This window comes from Ambystoma mexicanum, chromosome 4q, assembly GCF_040938575.1.
Source record: "Ambystoma mexicanum isolate Mex_15411 chromosome 4q, UKY_AmexF1_1, whole genome shotgun sequence".
Taxonomy (NCBI): Eukaryota; Metazoa; Chordata; class Amphibia; order Caudata; family Ambystomatidae; genus Ambystoma; species Ambystoma mexicanum.
The window spans coordinates 1,226,672,937-1,226,690,866 of NC_090928.1; the positions used below are offsets into that span (position 1 = coordinate 1,226,672,937).

General features: G+C 47.4%; 1 protein-coding gene across 1 annotated transcript in view; it reads right to left on the reverse strand.

Moving 5' to 3' along the window:
- The window catches only part of LOC138468291 (exportin-5-like), a 1,210,104-nt gene that overhangs the window by 779,265 nt on the left and 412,909 nt on the right, over positions 1 to 17,930 (reverse strand). The gene's annotated exons all lie outside the window — the stretch shown is intronic.

Here is a 17,930-nt window from a genome sequence, read left to right on the forward strand (position 1 = left end):
TTTGTGTAACTATTTGTACTGCTCACTTACTCTTGAGATAAGTCTGGCTGCTCCGCTATTGCTACAACTATAACTGTGTAGTACAGGCTTGAACCAAAGGTGAAATTATACTGTCACTTGCAGTCTTAATTGTGTGTAGTGTCCCCAAAGGGTACTGAATATAATTCTGCCTAACAGGTGCATGTGAATCTAAGCAGATACAATCTCAGAAATGCTATTACGGTGAATAATGCATGTGAATAATGCTCGTTAATCTGCTTAGAATCACATGCTGTGCAGAGACTAGCGAGCAGTACCCGAAATTGGTGGTGGGTTGTGAGAAGGAACAGTAGTGAAAAGAGGTCTTAGTACTGCTTGTCCCACCTGAGAATCAGATCTAGAATGAGTGTGTAGGCAATAGTGTTTTGAAAAGGTGTGTACAGAACTCCAAGTTGCTGCTTTGGAAATTGACTCCAGGTGAATGTTTGCATTGAAAGCTCTGGAAGGCCCAGTGCCTCGAGTAGAATGTGCTCTAGGCTTGAAGGGTAGTTCTCTCTTAGCAAGAGAGAAACAGTGTGATGAAATTGACAATCTACCTTGAGATGGCGGATTTAGAGACCGGATCCCCTTCTCTACCAGCTTCCACTGAAACAAAAAATTGGTTTGTTTTTCTGAGAGTTCTGGTCCTTTCCATGTAAAACATGACTGCCCTGCGCACATTGAATGAGTGTAGGCGTCTTTCGGCCACGTTAGTGGGGTGCTGGAAATAAGCAGTTCTATTGATTGGTTCACATGGAAATAAATGTAGACGCAAAACGAGGCCAAGTGCGCAGAACCACCTAATCTCTGAACTGTAGCGAAATGTTCTAGAACTGAAAGGGCCAGTAGTTCAGTAACTCTCCTTATAGAACTGATAGCCACTAGGAAGACTAACTTATAGGTAAGATCCTTGAGACTTGCTTTATGCATAGGCTCAAAAGGGGACCCATAAGTCTTGTCAATACTACATTTAGGTTGCATCCCGGAGCAGGGTTAGAAATGGGGGATGAATCATTTTAACCCCTTTCCATGAAAGCCTTAATAACTGGTATTTTCCACCAGAACACCACCTGTTGTGACGTAGTGTAGGCTTAGAGAGCAGCTAAGTGAATATTTAGGGAATTAAAAACCAGGCCTCAGTCTAGTAGGTGAGTCAGGTACAATACAATGCGAGTAGGAAAGCAGTCAATGGGATTGACGCCCCTGGAATTGCACCACAAAGCGCTTCCATTTACTGAAGTAGCAATATCGGGTGTTAGGTTTCTGCGCCTCCCTAAGTATGTCCATGCATCACTGAGAAAGTTGTACGTGCCCAAACTCTATGACCTCAAGAGCCAGGCCGCTAAATTCAGGGTTCGCGGGCATGGGTGAAGTGTCCCCTTTGTCCTGAGATAACATGTTGTAGGGGCAAGGTAGTTTCATTGGAGGAGATGGGAACATCTCCATCAGATGAGAACCAGGGTTGGCGGGCCCACATGGGGGCCACCAATATCATGGTGACTGTTTCCTGGTGCATCTTGTGCACGATGTTGAGTAGGGGAGTCGGGGGGGGGGGGGAACTGGCTTAAACACATTTTCCTGACCATGCCATCCAGAGACGTTCTCCTTGGATAGGTTCTGGGGGTACCTGGAGGCATAATCTTGGCAATGAGCGTTCTCCAGAGTTGCGAACAAGTCGATCTCTGGGAAACCCCATTTTTCGAAAACCAAGACCATGTCTTCATGTAGTTGCCATTCGTACTCTACGGGCAGTGGGAAGACTCTGCTGAGCACGTCCGCTAGAAGATTGAGTTCCCCTGCAACGTGTTGGGACAACAGGTACATCCTGTGTCAGAGCCCATTACCAAATGTTCTGGGACAGCTTGGATAGCGTGCCCCCTAGCTTGTTCAAGTAGTAAATGGCTGTGATGCTGTCTGTGGATCAGGACTGTATTCCCCTTTAACTGTCTGAAAGGCTTCCAGTGCTTTGAATACAGCTAACAGCTCCAACAGATTTATGTGGTTGGATGCTACATCTGGGGACCACATGCCGTGCGCCGTCTCCCTCGACCCCGTGAGAGATGAGTTTGTAGTGAATGTTGGGTTAGGCAAAGTTTGTATGCAGTACCCTTTGGGAACACTACACACAACTAGGACTACAGGTGTAAGCAAAACAACCTTTGGTATAATGCTGTACTACACAGTTTTGGTAACGTGTTGAGCAGCCAGGCTTCTCAAGAGGGGGAAATGTGAGCAGTAGTGGAGTTACAAAGATTCACAGTTACATGTTTTCAAATAGACTTACACTCGAGGTTTCTTCTATAACAAGTAATGTATTTATCAGTCAATTATAAAAACACTCATTAGAAGGAGGCAATCATATAGTAACAAATATATTTCAATACTGTACACTCTTTAGTAAGTAAAAGGTAAAGGTTATCAGAGTATGAAAGAATACAATTATTCTTAAACAGTGCAAATACTTAGAGTTCACCAGAAGAGTCATTTCAATTCAATAGGCTAGTCAAAAAGTCAATGGGCTAAAGTCTTGGATAGGATAAAGCTGTTCTGGTAGTAAACAGAAAAGTGTCTGCACAAGTTCTTAGAAGTAGTTTGTAAAAAGAAGAATCATATCGGGTCACAAGCTGATTATGCCTGTGAGTTGCAAAAGTTCAAGCACTTTCACAGTGAGAGGTAAGTTCGCTCAGTCTTGTTTTACAGTACCTTACAATGAAAAAGATACAGCTGATGACTTCTGTTCCTACACATCTCACTGTTCCTGGGCCTCAGTAGTGGGGACAAGAGGGAGGACTTCGGGGGACTCCTGCACTGCACTGGTCAAAGCTGTTCCGCTTTTCAGCTACCGCACTCTTAAAGCTGGTTCTGGCTGTCAAGGTTGACTGTCCTTGCTTCTGAGGTCCTGCACTCAACTGAGGGTCAGATGTCGTGGGAGTCCAGAGGATCTTTTGGCCAGCTTACAAGCAACACATACAATCTGGTGTCCCTCTGCCTGGCTATACGGTTTCCTGCAGCACTGAGGAAAGGCAACCAGCTCAGAGATGGGTGTCCAGGTGGCTTATTTGGGAGTGGATTGGTCCTACCAAATCAAAGGGAGAAGTCGTCCTTGGGCTTCTCTGTCGATGCGAACTTTGGCGATTCAGACCTGCATCAGGGCTTCCCCGGGCAAACAAACAGTCCAGGAGTTGCAGCAGCCGTCCTCTTCAAGCTCTTCTTCGGTTCCTTCGTTCCAGTGGTCAACTCTGCCTTCCAAACCAAGAGACGTGCCTTTTATTCTGTTCTCTCCCATTCATTCCAGCCTAGCTGCCCCTTACCCAGCATGGTGGCTGTCCTTGCCAGACAGTCAGCCAGCCAATCAGCACAGAGTGCATTTGGGTCACCTAGGAGACTAAGCACAGGGCGTTTCGGGCACCTCCTGCCTACCCCCAGACACACTTGGAGCCAGAAGCGGGTTTCACTCCTGAAGCCTGCCAAAGGCGAATGAACAAAGAGGCAAACCTGGTTTGGCGCATATAGAAAAACTCTAGAAGGACCTTTGCACAAATAAATGGTGAAAAAAGAAGACTGGAACCTGTTTAGCAACAATAGCCGGGCACCATCTTACAAAATCTTGAAAAACATGGCTCCCGCGATTGAACATTACCGGAGCTACGAATAGTTTGCGGCCGAGAAAAATCATGGTAGTTGTAAAACCACTGCCACCAGCCATTCTGGGAGGAAAGGGTTAACATTTGAATGTTACATGAGTAACTAGACAGGGAACACCAAGCATTTGTATTTAATTTAAATAGCACTTTAATCCAAGGCATTTTACAAGAGGAACACGCAATACATGACAATTGAATCTAAACCAGAAAACAGTACAAGGAACAACCTACATTATTGATGAGGTTAAGCGCTAATGGAGAGGGACCAAAGTGAGCGTGGGGGTAGGAGGTGTAGGTAGGTGGATTCAGTAGTGAGAGGAACCAAAAAGATACTAGGGGGGTGAGTGGAAGAGATAGGATTTTAGAGAAGTGCGGAATGAAGGGTAGGAGGTAATAGAATGGACAGGGAGGGGTAGGCAGTTCCAATGGAAAGAGAAGTTGGATGGATCGGAAGCGGGAAGGGTCACAGAGTGGAGGAGAGAGAAGGAAACGATCTGCAGAATGGAGAGAACGAGAAGGAGTATAGAAAGTGAGAAGGTAGGATAGGAAGGGGCAAGACAATAGAGGGCTTTGAAGACTAGACAGAGGAAATTGGATTTGAGCTGGGAGTGAAATGGGAGCCAACCTAGTGAGTGAAGAGGAGATGGAGTTGTGAGTTGAGAAGGCAGAGGGAGCGGATGGCAGAGCGGTAGATTTGAGGGGGGCGAGGTGTGAGGAAGGAAGACTAAAGAAAATATTGGAGCAGTAGAAGAGTCTGGAGAAGATGAGGGAGGAGATTAAGAGTTTAGTAGCGTGAAAGGTTAGGAGGGGATGAATTTTACTGATGTTGTAGAGGTGGAAGCGGCAAGATCTGGCAGTGAGAAATGTGGTGAGAAAGAGGTGGGGGTGAATGTGGAGACCAAGGATGCTGGCATGGGCAGAGAAAGGGAGTTGGGAAGGGGGAAAGAATGAAAGGAGGAGGGGAGGAAGGAGGAAGAGTGTTAGCAGGGAAGAATAGGAGTTTGGTTGCATCTGCGTTAAGAGTAAGGACGTGAGTGGACATCCAAGATTTAATAGTAGAGAGGCAAGAAGAAAGCTTAATGTGGATGTCAGGAGAGAAGGAGGAGAACAAGGAAGAGCTGGGTATCATCAGCATATAAATGGTGAGACACCAAAGGAGGAGATAATGGGAGCTAGGAAGAAAGTATAGAGTGAGAAGAAAAGGGGCCAAGGACAGAACCTTGGGGAACGCCATGGTTGAGAGAAAAGGTAGGGGAGGTGCAGCCACCCCAGGAGACTGAAAAGGTGCGGTTAGAAAGATAGGAGGAGAACCAATTTAGAAGAGTCTTTGAGGCCAAATGGAGAGCTAAGGAGTTGAAGGTGGTCAAAAGTATCAAAGGCAGCAGAGAGTCAAGTGGGATAAGAATAGAGGAATGTTTAGAGAAAGGAGAGAACCCCTCCAGCACCCTATTGTAAGATAGGGTGTGCTGGGTCTAGAAATATACAGGGCTAAGTGAGGTCAATTTCATTCCACTGTTCCGGGAAACAGTTGATCCCAGAGAAGGTATTTAAATCTTGGGAAATCTGAAAGACTTCCACTGAAAGAAATCACTGAATGTGCTTTGTGACAATTGTAAAAGATGAAGCCTATGGAGATGTTTAGACTCCATAACCAAAGAAAACACAAGGGTAAAACACATCAAAATATATGAGTGGAAAAATAGCTCATACACTCAATGTAAAAAAAATCAAGTCCTCAAAATCCTGCAAAGTTGCTGGGGGTCTCTAAGGTGAAGGGAATTAGCACATTTTTGGAAAATTCTCCCCAACTGTGAGAGTGGCTTCTACTGCAGTGATGGTGAAGGCCTTTCCCTTCAGGAGGTTTTCCCTCAACCGCCACTGCAGAGAGGGAATGAGGGCTGGCGAGACAATCTGATCTTCCCATTGCCTGCTGGCCTGACATCACTGGCTGTTGAGCCACTCTTCATGGGACTTATGCGCATATGCGCGCAAGGAACTAAGTAAATGCAGAATGCCATCACTCCCAACAGTCGCATGGCTTTGCGTACCGTCACCTCTCGACCAGCTACATACTGAGGGATCTGAAACAGCATGTTTTGAACCCTCTTCTGTCTGAATTAGAGCCCCTAGAAACTGTTTGACTTGACTGGTGTCTAGGCTGGATTTCCTCGATGGAGAATCCCAGGCTGAAGAGGTCCATCGTCCTTGGAATGTTCAACATCATGTTCCGTAGGAATCCCCCGTTATGAGCCAGTCATCGAGGTAAGGGTAAACCAGAACAGAATCTCTGCGCAGATGTGCTGCTGCCACTGCCAGTATCTTTGTAAACACCCTTGGCGCTGAGGCAATGCCACAGGGGAGTACTTTGAACTGATGGTGTTTGTCCACAATCATGAAGCTTAGATATTGTGTGTGTCGGCAACATTGAAATATGAAAGTATGCATCCTTCATATCCAGTGTTGTCATGTAATTCCCCCTGTTTCAGCTGAGGGATTTCCTCTTGCAACGTGACCATATGAAACTTGAGGTTTGACAAATTTGTTCGCTGGGCACAAGTCTAGCAAAGGGCGCATGTGGGGATCCTTTTGGGTACAAGGAAGTACACTAAATCAACATCCTTGTTTACCAGTAAAAGAGGGCCGAATTCATTGGCGCTCTTTTCCTGCAGGATCTCGACCTCTTGCAGCAGGATGCATAGGTGTTCTGGCATTAGGAGTCTTGATCTTGGCAGTCTGAATTGAGGTAGTCGGCAAAATTCGAAGCAGTACCCGTGGGCAACTGTCTTCAGCACCAACTGGTCTGTTATCCTCTCCCATGCATCAAAGAATTATGTTAAACATCCCCCCCGACAGGGAGGCATCAGAGGGTCATTTCTGACCTGAGGCCGGGGAGTCTCTGGGGGTGGAATTCCGGCCTCTACCCTTTCCACAGCGTTGTCCTCTAGGTGGATACGTGGTGATGGTGCTGTCAGATCCTTGTCCTGAAGACCAGTTTCCTGAACCATACTGGTTTTGACGGGAGCAAGATTGCCCACGAAAGGAACTAGAGGCGCCCCCTCTTTGTTGGGAAGGCCTTTGGGTAATCTGGTTTAAGGTCTTGAGTCTCATGTCCTTCTTAGCTGTCTCAAGTGCTTCGTCCACGGCCTTGCCGAACAAGTGGATTTCCTCAACCGGCTTGTTTATCAAATGTGATTGGGTTTCAGGCTTAAAACCAGAATTCCTCAACCAGGTGTGCCGTTTTAGTAATGTACCCTGGGCCAAAGTCCTTCCTGCTTTTTTCAGGAGCGTCCAAAGTGTTTAAGAATGCTGTGGTTGACTTGCTTGCCTTCCGATACAATTGCAAGCAGTCTAGCCAGCATTGGTTTAGGGACCTCTTGAATGGCCTTTTGCAGCAGGTTCCACTGTACATCTGAGTAGCTAGCCAAAAGAGTGGTGTTGGCTATTCAGGCAGAGAATGCAGCAGCAGTCGTAACCCTTTTTCCCAGTGCAAATAACTTTTTCAGGTGGTGCCTCAGCAGTAGACAGGGGGACACATGCCCTCTTTCTCAGTCTTAACTACAGGGGAATCAGGAGTGGCATGCCCTCTAATGTAAAGGGGGGTCGGTAAAAGAATGGCGAAACAACTTCTCTACCCTGGGATTTACCGCTCTGGTCTGGGCTGGTGTCAACAATGAAGGCGCCAGACTTCTCATGAGAGTTCAGTAAGGGAATGGCCTGACTGGCAGGAGGCTTTTCCTTCAGTAGGTCTTCACAAAATCCAAATCCTGCACAGCTTCCTGTGTGGCGATTTGAAAATGTTCAGCCGCCTTCTTTAAGATGGCGATAAACGCCATCTGATCATCCGCAAGTGAGGCCTGACTGGAGTGGTAGGAGGAGAATCTATACACAGAGCATCAGGGTCCGGGGTAGGAGCAGGTGACTCAAGGTTGATTCTCAACCAGATGGCTGTCTTCCCAATTATCCATGGGATCAGCAGGATCATCAGTGGGGACGCCAAAATGATAATCATCCTGTACGTAGGTATTGATAGTAAGGTCATCAGTAAGATCATAAACATTCTCCTCATGAGTATCCTCAAAGGTCCTCTGAAACTTAGCCATAGGCGCATAAGGAAGCTCCTTGGGAGCAAACCTCTGAAAATTCAACCAACTTCTCCAGTCTGTTCATGCACCCCTCAAACAGCTCCCTGGTCCAGGATGATGAACCACGAGTCCAGCGGAGGAAAGTGATCTTAACTATTTTCCTCCACAGAACATCGAGATTTTCCTTTGAAAGTCTTGGATACAGACAAAGGGCTCCCTGTGTAATCTTCGAGGCTCTGGGCGTTGTGACTTGACTCTTCTTTAGGCCGTTCTTTCTGTTTCAACGTCTTTCGACTGTACCTTTTGCAATGGTTGAGCCGTTGGCTGCGCGGTGGATTTCGGCGCCACCAGGATCTTAAGCGGTGTCAGCACTTTCTTCTGTAGCATCTCGACAGCTGCGTGTGATTTGGTGCTAGCGCCCTTACTTTTGGACTGCCCGGAAGCATGATGCTGTCGCAGGGAGGGCTGCCGATCATAAAGGTCAGCGGGCACCGCCGAAGTATCCGACGTGCCCTTTGGCACTTTGGAGCGCTTTGACTTTACTGCCGAAGCAGAACTGTAGGTTGTGTGCTTAGTGTGGGAATCGGGTGTGTCCCTGTCGCCAGGATGCATCGTCCCCATAGCAGGACTCGCGTTGTGCCTATCGGGGCCGGGGACGGACACCGCGGATCGAGAACTCTCCGCCATAAGGTCAATGGCTTCCCAAGTGGAACCCTGGTCATCGCTAATCCCTTTGTCACACTTGGCGGCTGTGGCTGCGGGGGAATTACTTCGGCCTGCAACATACCGTAGGCCACCCACCGCTTCAAACAGCGCTCCTTAATAGTGTTAGGCCGTAGGAGTTTACAGGCCGCCTCGTGGTCGAGGGGAAGACAATTATTGCACCAACGGTGTTCTTCTTTCCACAGATATTTAGCCTTACAGGCAGGACAAAATCTAAATGGAGTCCTGTCCATAGCGCAGAATCGTAATAGCAACGACAAACCCAAGGGAACAAAGAGGGGAAAAGGAAATGCATTCTTGAAAATTGGACCACCCAACCCCACTCTTACTGTAGAGGCCGGCCAGAAGGCCCGGCAAATTGGTCAGCAACGCCGATCCTATCAACAGCCGTCGAAATTCCGTCATCAGCAGTCTTTGGCAGTGGCACAGGAACCAACCATCCAAAGGATTGAAAATAAGAATAAACGACCGTAGGTCCAGGAATAGAACACCACAATGTTTAATGAAGAGTTCTACATTAGGGCGACCAGATAGCTGGGTGGAAAAAAAACAATCTGAGGGACCTCGACACGTGAGGGATTTTGGGTACACTACACGTCACGTTAGGGATAGTGTTACAGACAAGCCGATGTCGACGTCCCCTTTGATTCTCGAAAGACAAGATGCAATACTCTATGGTAACCACTGGATGTCGGACTATATGCACAGCATGCGATTCTAAGCAGATTAACAAGCATCAGAAATGTATTTAGCCCGGGGAAAAAAGGGTTGCCCCGCCATTGTAACTCCTTGGAACGGGGGCACACGTTCCCCTCGTCATCCTGTTAAACTGTGTTCCCTCACCCTGCTGCGGTTGTTGCCCACATTGCCCTTGCCCGTCAGCCCCATGAGGGAACTGATGTTTACCCCCTCGCCCAAATTGCTGGTGTCCCACTCCTTGAGGCCCTTGGAATCCCTGCCATGGAGGTGATGGCCCATAATTAAATCCCACCACAGGTCTGTGCCTGCATTCCCTTGCGAAATGCCCTCATCTCCAGCAGTACCAGCACCGTGCTGTTCCCAATCCGTACCCTTATTTCTGTTGGTACTTCCCAGGTTCTTGTAACCTGACCAACCTTTCCTGCAACGCTCAACTCGTTTATGTGCGCTTGTGAACCCCTTGGGTATACTGATGCTACGGGCAGGTCAGCGCTGGTAGTTGGGTTATATGGAGGTGGAGCTGCAAAAGCTCTTGTTTCGTCCCCTAGTAGCTAATCCAGATAATCATGTTGACACTTTCTCTACCACTGAAGGCTTATAGACTGGATTTGTGTACCCTACTGCGGGTTTAGGTGTTACCGGGTATATCCCCTTACATTGGACCTTGACCATCTTCAAGATCCTCCAATAGTAAGCAGAGATCTAGAATCTCTTTTTTGTAATGGTTTCCCCTTATATTTTGCTGCTAGAAAGATGGCAATTTGTTCTAGCGTGCTTCTGTTGTGGGAGCCCTGCTCTGGCCAAGAGCAGGACATTCCCCACGCCTCCCTTTCCTTTGTTTCCAATACCTATTTATATTGATCTATCCTGTCGCAATACAGTGGCAGGACCCTATGCCTGTGTCTTATTGGGTTTTATTCCCGCCATAATATTGCACGTCTCCCTAATGCTTCACTTGGACCTTATCACTATTCTGAGCACGCTGCTGCTTGTTGCACAAAACTACAGATCAACCCACTTTTCCCCACCCCTTTTATTTTCCACTGTTCGTTCCTTCCTTACCACAAAAGACAGCAAGTGAAAATATACAAAAATAATGCACTAAAATCCAGGCCCATTCCTTATACTGAGCCACTACTTATTTTTCCTTATATCCTCGTGGTACTACCTTCTCAGCTTTTTTTAACATGCTGAGGAACCCATTGCTTTTATCATAAAAGAATGCTGCATGGTACAACCTTCTCAACCTATTATGGCTGAGGATACCTTACCTTTTGATGCTGTTATCCAAGGCAAGGTGAGTGCCTTCAGAGCCCCTAGAGCCATGGCCACCTGAATTCACATGCAAAGTGCTTTAAAAAGCACGACAAGCGCAATGCCCTCGTGTGTTCCACTCCCCAGGTTGCTTCCTCGTTGGCCTCTGGCCGCCTCTCAGACCTCCCTCCCGACCGGATTGGTCCAGCTCACACTCATAATGAACACCCCAGGGCAGCCCTTTGCCCGTTGCAGCTCCTGCCGCTAAGGGCAGCTCCAACCAGGGCAGCTCCAAACAGTGTCTGCAGGGGAAGCCAGTGGCCAGCTGTCAACCAGCAGCAACCACCAAAGTGTGGCATGGGTGGGCATTAGAGCAATTACTCTACTCCAGAAAGCCCTGCCACTCTACATTACCTTACCTCAGAACATAGCATGCCAGGCGAATGTCATCTGCATCACTCTTAGGGAATACTTTAAACTAGCAATCACCCGTTATAAATGTACTCAAGTATTGGTATATCACACCACCTGTGCCTGCTATAAAACTAAACCTACTGTATTCGATCGGAAACCTAATGCATTATGAAACCTAGGCCTTTCTCCCACTATACAGGACTCTCAAATCTAGGCATAGTCTCCATCTTCAAATATGGTTAATACACCATTAGCCTGCGTCACAGCCAGACAGAAATGTGAAAATTAGTCTGTGCCGGAGGCAGATAGAACTGAGAATGATAACAATGGCCACACTTAGAATCTGTGAACATTAGCCTGCGTCGCACCTAGACAGAATTGTAAATGTTGCCTTGCGTCGCATCTAGATAGGTTTGTGAAGGTTTAGCAATTGCCACACTTGGATAGAATTGTGAATCTTGGCAGGTGCCATATTTGTTTAGAATTGTGAATATTATCCTGCATCGTACCCACTCGGCAGGACTCTCAAATCTAGGTATAGCCTCCATCTTGGTCTACTGTATGGAGAAAACGTAATGTATTATGAAGCTTAGGCCTCTCCACCACCATACAGGATTCTCAAATTTAGGCAAACTGCGAAGGTCAGCTGCGAGACATAACTCATTAACCAAAAAGCTCAACATTTCTGCATACTCAACTCATACAAAAACGCAAACCACCACCTCTCGCACAGCAGGCCACATGCACTGCACCACACTGCAACAACGGAACCACCACATAAGCCACACCAAGAGCACACGAGGACTGACATTGATCTAATACTTGCACTAAAGCTCAGCACACGGTGTAAACCGAACTGAAGCTGCCAATAGGACACCACTTCTCACTATCCTACTCCCTCTTCACCTTACTAAGCCAACCCGCCTTCTCACTCACAGATCCGCCTGGGGCCAATTCCATTGGTCACGGTGCACAGTACAAATACCTTCAACATTTAACTACCTTGTCAACCTATTATGGCTGAAGATCCCTTACTGCTCAGTCTTTATACGCTGAGACTCCCTTTCTTCATTATAAAAAGTAAAAAGACATTTGTTACTCACCATAATCGCATTTCTGATGATTGTATCTGCTTAGATTCACATGTTGTGCATATGGTCCGACATCCAGTGGTAAACGCAGAGCATTGCATCTGGTCTTTCGAGGCTCTAAACGTGATGTCGGCATAGGCGGGTCTGTAACACTATCCGTGACGTGTAGTGTACCCAAAATCCCTCACACGCTGAGGTCCCTCAGATTGTTTTTTCCACCCAGATAACTGGTCGCCTTTTGCAGGGCTCTTTCATACGAGATATTGTTACTGTTATTACCTTGTTAATCAACTGTTGATTATCCCCTTAAAAAAGTCCTTTCGACGGTGCTTCCTGTACTACGCAGAAGACTGCAGTGGAATTTCGACACCTACGATCCGGCGACGTAGCAGTCCACGTGGCCAGGCCCTCTGGCCGGCCTTCACAGTAAATAAAAATTAAAAAATAAAAAATTCAAAAACAAAAAGAGTGGGGTCAGAGTGGCCATATTCTTTGTTATGTCTTTCCTCTTTCCCCCTCTTTGGTGCCTAGGTCTGGTCATCGCCTTTATTGACTTTTGCTCTGGAAAGGACACCATTTAGGTTTTGCCCCTCTTGCAGGGCCAGATACCCTTGGAAGGACGAGCACTCTAAGTGCAACAATTGTCTACCCCTTGACCACGAAGCGCGGTGTGCGGCCTGTAAACCCCTGTGCCCTAAGACGCTTAAGGAGCGCTGCGTTAAACGGTGGGCGGTCTGCGGCACGTTGCGGGCTGGATCCTTTTCCACCCACCGCCGCACCTGCCGAAAGTGACAGGGGGACCAGTGATTACCAGGCATCAGTGTCAGATGCCATTGACCTTTACGGCAGATGTTTCAGGGTCCGCCACGCCCGTCCCCAACAGGCCTGACGCGAGTCAAGCTATCGGGAAAACACCTGACGACAGGGGTGTACAAGATCGCTGCACTAAGCACGCAACCCCAGTCCTGGTTTCGACAGTGCCGTCGAAACGTGCAAAAGCACCAACAGAACCGCTGAAAATGTCCATGGGATCCACTGGCCCTCGGGATCATCAGCAGCCTTCCCCACATCTGCAGCATCACTAATCAGGATGGTGTTACAGACACTCCTATGCCGATGTCCCCTTTCGAGCCTCGAAAAACAAGCTGCAATACTCTGCGGTTACCACTAGATGTCGGACCATTTGCACAGCATGTGATTCTAATCAGATTAAAAAGTATCAGAAAATAGAAATACACAATTTCAATACATAACCCACCTCCTACCCAATCTTTACCTTAAAGGCATGGTCTAGTAAAAAATGTTATTTAAAAAATAGATAGGCAACATAAAAAAAAAATACTAGCATTCTCTTTTTGAAACTTCCTATGTAAAATTTTGAGCTATTCAAGCTCAAAATTCGCAAAAGCAAGCACATGGGTGCATCCATTTTGTGAAATGGATGCCCTCCTGTGCTGGCTTTTGCGGCACTAATGAAGTGCCTCCTCCAGCCCGGAAAACTTAGGAAAAAAACCCCAGCTAGTGCTTATTTTTTTAAAAAAATCAATAGCACTTACCGAGATTCAGCTGCAACTTTCCTGCTCTGGTCTCCGGTCCCCGTCCTCCGCGTACAGCACTAATGAAGGGAAAGCCACCCAGCGGTAGCTTTTGTTTACTACAGCTGGCTGGCTTTTCCTTCATTAGTGCCACAAAAGCCAGCACAGGAGGGCATCCATTTCACAAAATGGATGCGCCCATGTGCTTGCTTTTGCGAATTTTGAGCTTGAATAGCTCAAAATTTTACATAGGAAGTTTTAAAAGCGAATGCTAGTATTTTTTTTTATGTTTCCCATCTATTTTTTAAACACATTTTTTTACTAGACCATGCCTTTAACACATCACCTGAAATCCTATCCAATCTATACCATAACAAATCAACAAAGGTCTTATTCAATCCATTTTTGACCTCGTACTTGATTCACACCAACACCGTCATACACATACATACATGTCCCTTTGTTATCTCTTACAAGTATCTACTCACATGTGCATGTTCACCAGAGTTTCCTCCCTTACGAGTTGTTCGGAATTAGCATATTTCTGAGAATTCTCCCCATCTACATTAGAAACCCCCAGCTCTTTCACTGGACTCGAAGACTTTAATTTTTTACCTGGAGAGAGCGAGACCCTTCCCCCACCCATTTTAATGCGATGTTGAACTCTGTTTCTTTTTAGTTGTGGAGTCTGACAAACTCCCTAGGCATCATTTACATGGTGTCACACAGCACCTTCAGTGCAGTGACACAGGGAAGTCTTTCACATTTCTCAAATGTTTAAATACCTTCTCTTGGATAAACTACTGTTTCCAAGAGCAGTGAAGTGAAATTGACTTTACTTACACTTGTACATTTCTAGACCCAGCACACACCATCTTACAATAGGGTGCTGGAGGGGTTACTTAGTATGCCCTTTGTCTAGCTTCTTGTGTAACGTTTTTATGTTACCCTTTCCTCGACTGGCTGAAGAGCTGCACTTATAACTACCGTGGTGTGCACTTACCACAGGCTCTGTTTGCAGCTCCAGTAAAGCACCCAGGGGTTTCATTTTTGTCAAAATGGTCCCAGTCTTTTTTCGCCTTTTCTTTGTGGAAAGGTCCTTCTTGAGATTTACTCTGCGCGTCAAACCATGTTTGGTCTCTTTGTACATTTGGTCTTTGGCGGGATTCACAAGTGAAGCCCGCCTTTGGCTCCAGGGTGTCTGGCGGGGCAGGAAGCGAGGGAGGTGCCCAAAAATAGTCTCCTAGGAGACAGGAATACACTCTTATGCGATTGGCCGGCTGGCTGCACAACAAGGACAGCCACCCTACTGGGTGACTGAGCTAGGCTGGAATGAATGGGAGAAACGTGCAAGAAAGGCGAGGATTTTTCGCTTGGAAGGCAGAGTAGACCACTGGACGAAGGAACCAAAAAAGAGCTTGAAGAGGACGCCTGCTGCAACTCCTGGACCATTAGTTTGCGCAGTGAAGCCCTGCTGCAGTGACTTCTTGCCAAGTTCGCATCGACAGAGAAGCCCCTGCAAGGACTTCTTCCTTTGAGTTGGTGGGACCAACCAACTCCAAAGTAAGCCACCTGGACACCCATCTCGGAGCTGGTTGAATTTCCTCAGAGTTGCTGCAGGAACTGCAAAGCCAGGGAGAGGGACACTAGATTGTGTGCGTTACTTTTAAGCTGGCCTAAAAGCTTTTGTAAGATCCTCCGGACTCCAACGAAGCAGGACTGAAGAAGCCTGAGCCCCCCTCAGCAGAGTGCGGGACTCCAGAAGTAAGGACAGACCACCTTGACAGCCAGGAACCATGCCAACTACTATTTGCTGTATTAGCAAGGAGCTGTAACGCGAAACAGCCACTGAAAGTAAAGTTTGCCGGTTGCCAGTTTTGACAGTGTACGAGTCCGCCGACGTCCTTCCTCTTGTCCCCACAACTGAGGCCCAGGAACAGTGAATTCTGCAGAGCTGCACAGGAACAGAAGTCATCAGCTGCATCTTTTCTTTACCAGGGTACTGTAAAACAAGTCTAAGAACGTACCTTTTACTGTGGAAGTGCTTGTAACTTCTACAACTGAAGTCTAATCAGCTTGTGGCCCTACATTTGATTTTTTTTTTATCTTATCAAAGACTCCCAAGAACTTGCACAAATACTTTTCGATTTGCTAACCTGAAGTGCTTCATCCTATACAAAGACTTTAGCCCATTAACTTTGGCTTAGCATATTTGAATTGAATGACTTAGTGCTATCTGACAGTATTTGCCCTGCTTGAGAATATTTGTAACTTGTGTTCTAATAACCTTTGCCTTTTACCAACTTTTAAAGAGTTTTCGGAAGTCCAAGAGTAAGGTATTAATTAATGTCCCCAGCATCCTTGTTACTGAAGTCACTGTGGGTGTAGATGGTGTCTGTGGGCCATCCCAAAAGGGCCTTGTCTGATTCAGAAACTCAGTGTACAGTATTGAAGTGTATTTGTATGTTACTAGTATAATGCTCCCTTCTGAAGAAGGTTTTATAACTGATAAATTAATAATTGTTTATGCAAGAAACCTCGAGTGTAAGAGTTTACTTGAATACCTGTAATTGTGAATCTTCGTGCAACTCCAATACAGCTCACATTTCCCCTCTTGAGATGAGCCTGGCTGCTCATAACGCTATAAGCTTATACCAAAGGTTGGGTTGCCTATACCGGTTAGTCATAGTTGTTTGTAGTGATCCCAGAGGGTCCTGCATTCATTCTTTGCCTAACAGAAGGCCTTGGCTGATGAGTGTAGGGGTCCTCATCTGGATCCACCTGAGGGTCCAGTTGGTCTGGCACCGTGGAGGGGTGCTGGGCACCGAAGTCTTGGGTGTGGAGACCAGAGGCTGCAGCGGAGGCTGGTATGGAACCGCCTGCACTATCTGTGTGGGGGCCGGAGCGGGCGGTGGAGGCTGAACTTGGGCCGGGGCGCCTGTTCTCGGGCCTGTGGTGCCGCAGCCACTAGCGGGAGCACGTCTCAGATGGTGTCTGAGGATGACCCCCGTCCGAGGAGATTTCATGAGCCAGAGGACGTTAGAAGAACCTGTCCTCACAGGCCAACGTGGTGGTAGGTGATATTGACTTGGTAGTGAGCAGCTTCCGGAGCCCTTGCGTGCCCTGCCCATATGGGTGCAGCAGGAACCTGCCTTGCGCAAAGGAAGCGTAAGCTGTAGGTCACATACCTGGTTGACCCCAAGCCCCCCTTGATACACGTTCCGCCACCTCCTGCCTTCCCTGGAGCAGCGTCTGGATTTTCTGGCGCGGCGACCATTTTATCCAGATCCCTTCCACGTGGCTGCATCGGCTCACTGGGCTTTACCCATTCAGGACTCGTGTGGATCATGGGGCCTACCCTGTTCATCAGGCCGAGGGATGGTAGGAGTTTATCCCTTGGCACATCTGCCGGTAGAACTGCGTATAGGCGCCCCTTTGGACGTGTTGCCGGAAATAGATCATGGCCCCGCGGGTGAAGACCTGGTAAATGGACCTTACGGACCCTCAGCACTGTCACTAGGAGGATCCACTGACCCCTCGGCCAGTAGATGGGGCAAGTCCTTGGGAAGGAGTCTCCCTTGCAGGGTGCAATGTAGAAGCGCGGCCCTACCTTGGGCTTGGATTGATGGTAGACGAAGTCCTTTAGGTCCTTGGAGGCGATCTCTGGAAGCGCTACCTCCACCTGGCTAGTCTGTTCTTCAAAGACCTTGAGGAAAGCGCGTTGCACATGGTACAAGCTTGCCAGCCGTGGTCTGAGCCAAGGCACCGTAGGCAGAGGGTGTGGGTGTCTTTAGTCAGGAAAAGCCTGTCGCAGGATGGACACCTGCTGAACCCTGAAGAAGTCGGCATGCGACGGGGAGGAGCGTAACAACTGAGTACAGAGTACCTGAATGATAAAAGGACAGAGACAGAAGAGAAGAAGTTTCTGCATGTGGAACTATATGGCCAAAGCCAAACCCAGGTGCGCTGGTGAATTCAGCCCGTTCCAGTTGACGTGGAAAGGGGGACTGAGGTGTGGCGCCGGAGGGTGGAATCAGCGCATGCTCCGAGGGCAGCGCGCCTCTGAATTTAAAGGAGAATGTTTTTTTCAGGTGAAAAGGGATCCGTCTCCTGTCCCTTGGAAAGGATGCCCATGCAGTTTGGAGGAAAGGGGACAGCACACAAGATTACAATTAATACGTTCAATGCATACAATGTTGATATCACTCCACTTCTACACCAGTACTTATCTGGTACCATTGCCTGAATCTGCTGGAGAAATTGGCTCAGTACAATCTCACATTGTGGGTATGAACTCCTTGGACAGTTCATTGTCAAGTTTTGGGAGGGTCAGATACTGAAAGCTTGCAGCCCCCAATTACAGGTCTTGCAATAAGGCTGCTGCAGCATAGGTATACTGGATATCAAAAAGATGCAGAAAAGGTAGCACACAAAGGAAAGGAAGAATCTATACTTTTCAAAGCACCCTTA